We start from the raw sequence: 5,330 nt of genomic DNA, 5'->3' as shown, positions 1-5,330 counted from the left end.
TTCTCAGATGTACTCCTATCAGAGTCCTGGGGTGCAAGGAGACTGAACAAAAACAAAGAGAGCTGTTTTCTCTACAAATATGTGGCTTGCCCTTTTGTGTTTCTCCCATTCCTCTTTAAACATACTCAGGATCACTGGGGAGAATTGAAGCTAGCTAGCCTAAGTGCCAGGAAGGTTCTTCCCTTGGAATTGTGAATTTAGTTGAGTGGAAGCCAACTTGAAGTTGAAGAAGTTGAATCTGTGTTTATTACTGAAATGAACAAAGTACCTGGCTTCTTTGCCTTCCTTTTCAAGTCTACCTTATTTGGATGAATTCAATGGGACTTTGATTTTCTATCCAAAACAATGAAAACTTTATATTTCTGATTAGCAACCTCATAGGACATTCATTAACAAATGAATTTCCTAGTGGATACTATGCTAAGTTCCTCCCCATCCCCTAGTTAACAAGAAGGCAGATGCTCAGAATCCGTGTGAAGAACTGACCTTGGGAATCATCCCATACCAAACAACACTATGTGACATGCTCAAGTTCTACAGGCTGGAAACAGCCAAGCCTGACCTGAGCAGAAGTAGGCCTGACCCTTTGTATACAACCACCTTTCTTTTGCCCATGTATGTCCATCCCATCATGAACAACATCTTTCAGGAAAGAAAGGACTCAAAATGTCTGAGCACCGTGACTCACACCTTTAATCCTGGCTACTCATGAAGTTGAGATCTGAGAATTGAGGTTTGAAACCCAAGCAGGAAAGTCTATGAGATGCTTATCTCCAGTTAGCCACCAGAAAACTAGAAGTAAAGCTGTAACTCCAATGGTACAACACTAGCCTTGAGTGAAAAAGCTCAGGAACAACACCCAGGTTCAGAGTTACAGTCCCAGTACTGGCATGAAGAAGAAGAAAAAGAAAAGAGGAAGATGAGGATGAGGAGCAGGGGAGCGGGAAGGAAGAACTCATACTCTAGGCTAAGTGTGGTGGCCCTGAAATCCCAACTATGCAGACAACAGAAATCAGTAAAATAATGAGGCAAAAATAGAGTGAGATCCCCATCTCAATCAATAAGCCAGGCATGATGATTTGGACCTGTATGAACTCACTCCAAAGGATCAGGTGGCCTGGGATAAAATGCAAGGTGCCTATCAGAAAAAACAAACTAAAGCAAAATGGGGGCTGGAAGTATAGCTCAAGTGTTAGATCATCCATCTAGTAATACAAGGCCTTGAGCTCAAATACCAGTACTGATAATAAATAAATACATAAGCACTCATGCTCTTGAACCATACTACAGGAGAACTTTCTGTGGGGAAAAAATCATACACTATCCAAAATGAAGGCCACTTGTGTTTATTTGAGTACTCAAAAAGACCTGGACTTTTTAGTATTACTTCACTGGTCACTATCTGAGCCAGTCCTCTTCAAGTTATCCATCCTTAGCAGCATGAAATTCCTGTTTTCTTCATCATCTGGTGGATCCATAACCCAGACAGGCCCAGGGACCCATCTATATGGTTCTATTCTTCTGGCATTGGATGAACTTGATTTCCTCAATGACAGAATTCAGAGTCAGCAAACAACTCCATCCAACACTTAAGCAATCCTGGTGGGCCTGGAGATAAGTTCGATCCTAGGGAAGCTGTTTTGAGGCTGATCACAATAAACCCAATGATAATACTAGATGAGTTTCCTAATTCCTAAAGGCCTTCTGAACTCTTTGGCCCCTTGGGTCCTCCAAGTGGATCTTTGAACATTCATCCTTCCTGGTTTACCTGTTCATGACTTCCTCTCAGGAAATTAAGATATTAATTATTATTCTAACTCATAAAGGCCAAACATTATACATAGGGTAAAAGCATTTCCACACAGCCCCAAAGATTTTAAAACATTATCATTGGCTTCTTATTCTAAATACAACATAAATCTGTTTCTCTCTCTCTCTCTCTCTCTCTCTCTCTCTCTCTCTCCCTCCCCCCCACACACACTTAAACAGAGTACTCAGAAAATAGTCTTATTTATAACAAAATGATCTCCAAAACTAGTTTCAAATATATGAGTACAAGCTAGGCATGATAATTCAACACTTAGGAGGTAGAGGCCGAGGATCATGAGTTCAAAATCAGCCTGAACTACATTGTGATCTCTAGGCCATTCTAGGCGACATAGTGCAACCCTGTCAGTAGATAGATACAGAGTATTTTTACATTTCAGAGTACATTAGAGAGAGACAAAATCACCAGCGTTACTCTTGACATTCTTTCTGTGGGTTTCAAATAAAACACTCTAATCTGCATTAAAAAAATTTTTTTTGCAGTTTCTGTGGTTTATTTAAGCACAAATAAAAGGTGTATGTGAGCTATCTACTCGTTTTTTTCACTGCGCATTGGGATTGGTGACTCTGATGGCCAGCTGGGCTGCTGGTTCTACGATGGCTTTTTGGTTCTTGGAGGAAACATTGTGGGCAATCTCAGCACAGTAAGACTTGTTGCACGTGAGCAGCACTTCCAGCTCCTTGACGTTGTGGAACAGGAACTTCCGGAATCCACTGGGCAGCAGGTGCTTTGTTTTCTTGTTGTTCCCATAACCAATGTTGGGCATCAAGATCTGGCCCTTGAATCTCCTCCGCACCCTGTTGTCAATGCCCCTGGGTTTCTGCCAGTTACGCTTAATCTTGACATATCGGTCGGACTGCTGGCGGATGAACTTCTTGGTCCTCTTTTTGACGATCTTGGGCTTCACCAGAGGTCTGAGGGCGGCCATGATGCCTTGAGCAGGAGCAGAGGGCAGCCACCTGCGGAGGCAGCGCCAAAGAAGAGGAAGCGGCAGCGGCGCGCCTAAAAATATTTCTAAGCAGACACAGATGCCAGTTATTCTCAGCATTTACCTTCAGCGGCACTGAAATAGATTAAGTATCTCAATTTCATCCATTGGCTTGCCAAAAGAATTTGAAGGCAATAGGTGAAAATAATCATGAACCAAGTTGTAGGGATATTCTCTTGTCTTTACCTTTTTCCTGAAACTCCTTGATCACTCACATGACGCTATTAATGTGCTTGGGTCTTTTTCAGGAATGGAAATGAGTCATCTCTTGACCACCTCACACAATGGCACAATACAGCCACCTAAGGAAACCTACTACCCTACAGTCATTAGTAAGGCCCATTCTAAACAAATACAAATTGTTACTTATCAGACCACCTGCACCTTCATTCAGATGTATTTATGTTCATCAATTTCGCACATTCAAAGGATCCCCTGCTCAATGACTACCTAGACTATGATTCCACTCCTGATGCTGACCTCCAGTCTTTAAAGCTGAGACACACAGTAACAACAAAGCTTTGCATGGCAACAGGCCTGCTCAAGGAAGAAAACTTGAATATTAAAATAGAAGCCAGTCTCACAGACAGAAAAGTCTATGAGACTCTTACCTCCAATTAACTAGCAAAAAGCTGTAAGTGGAGCAATGGCTTAAGTAATGCTCAGTCCCCAAATACAAGCCCCAGTATTTGCATGCATGCACACATACCCACATGCATACACATGAGATTAGAAAGTTCATGGGCTACTTAAATTTTTGCTCCTATCCAAAGTGTCTGATGGTTTTCTGGCTTTAGAACACAATGTTTTCTGCCTTCCAGGGACAAAATCATTTAACCCATAGGTGTTACCTTACTGACCAAACACACTAATAGGGTTTTAAGATCTTTGTGATGTAAACCAACTTGGACGGAAGGCATGATGAGAGCTTTAGGAATGCAGGAAGGGGTCTACAAAAACCAAGCAGACACATCTAATTATTTACACAGAGCTGGGAGTAGAGTAACTGACCAGATGGTAGCAACAAACTCCAAGGACTTCTAAGAAAATGACAAGATCCAGAAGGAAAAGGACCAGTCTTTGAGCATTGTGTTGTTAATGGGCCAGCACTGAAGAAATATTATTCTACATGCTGTAAACATGATATTGTCCTTGGTGGGTTTGAAATAAGGCTATAAATACATTATACATTAGGATCTAGAGGTCCAAAGTTGGACAGAAAAACAGGGGCCAGCCATATGGACCTGAGGTGGATGAGGAGATAGCAGCAAGTACCAAGGCACGCAGTTCACACAGTCATTCAGAGCCTGATGCAGGTGGCAAGCAGATTCGAAGCTATATAGTGGGCACCAAAAATGGCTAGCCAAAGTTATGTTCGTGGGCCTCAAATATGGAAAATCATCCCACCTCTCTCTTTCTCCACCTCTTTCTTTTTCCTCTTTTCTCTTTCTTTTCTTTGTTTTTTTTTCTTGTTTGGGGGGAGGCAGTACTGAGGTTTAAACTCAGGGCCTCTCTCTTGCTTAGCTTTTCACTCAAGATGATCTCGTACTTGATCCCTACTTTTGCTAGGACAGAATTTTGCTGGTTAATTGAAGATAAGAGTCTCATGGACTTTCTGCCCAGGCTGGCTTTAAACCATGATCCTCAGGTCTCAGCCTCCTGAGTAGTTTAGATTACAGGCATGAGCCTCCAGTGCTGGTGAAATCACTCATTTCTGAGCCTACAACCTGAGCTAGTGGCAACAACAGAAGTGGAAGCCATAATTAAATGTTTCTTTGCTCCCATACAGTTTGATCAGAAACTAATGGTGTCACACAAATAGAACTAAGATTAGCTCTGGACAATTACCCCTCACACTTTCCAGTAATTTCTGTTATAGTAACCCAGGCTCTCCTCAAAGAAACATATTAATAAGTGGGCTAAAGACATAAAGAGAAACTTCTCTGAAGAGCAAATAAGAATTGCCAATAGACACATGAAGAAATGTTCCACTTCTCTAGCCATAAAAGAAATGCAAATCAAAACAACATTGAGATTCCACCTCACCCCCACTTTTTTTTTTTTGTCGGTCGTGGGACTTGAACTCTGGGCTTGGGCGCTGTCCTTTCCCTCTTCAGCTCAAGGCAAGCGCTCTACCGCTTGAGCCACAGCACTACTTCTGGTTTTCTAGTGGTTTATTAGAGATAAGAGTCTCATGGACTTTCCTGCCCGGGCTGGCTTTGAACCTCAATCCTCCTGAGTAGCTAGGATTACAGGCTTGAGCCACCGGTGCCCGGCTTCACGTCACCCCACTTAGAATGGCTATAATCAAGAAATCTAATAACAGCAGATGCCGGAAGGGATGTGGCCAGAAGGAAAGACTACTGCATTGTTGGTGGGAGTGTAAACTTGTTCAACCACTTTGGAAAGCAGTATAGAGGTTCCTCAAAAGACTCCACATATAGCTCCCCTATGACCCAGCAATCCCACTCCTGGGCATTTACTCAAATGATCACAAACAAGGCCAAACTAAAG

At 42.3% G+C, this 5,330-nt stretch overlaps 1 pseudogene; it reads right to left on the bottom strand.

Moving 5' to 3' along the window:
- Window positions 1–2,354: 2,354 nt before the first annotated feature.
- On the bottom strand, window positions 2,355–2,881 carry LOC105985584 (annotated as a pseudogene).
- Window positions 2,882–5,330: the final 2,449 nt, after the last annotated feature.

This window comes from Dipodomys ordii, unplaced genomic scaffold, assembly GCF_000151885.1.
Source record: "Dipodomys ordii isolate 6190 unplaced genomic scaffold, Dord_2.0 Scaffold30, whole genome shotgun sequence".
Lineage (NCBI taxonomy): Eukaryota > Metazoa > Chordata > Mammalia > Rodentia > Heteromyidae > Dipodomys > Dipodomys ordii.
This window is presented reverse-complemented; position numbering and strand designations above follow the sequence as displayed.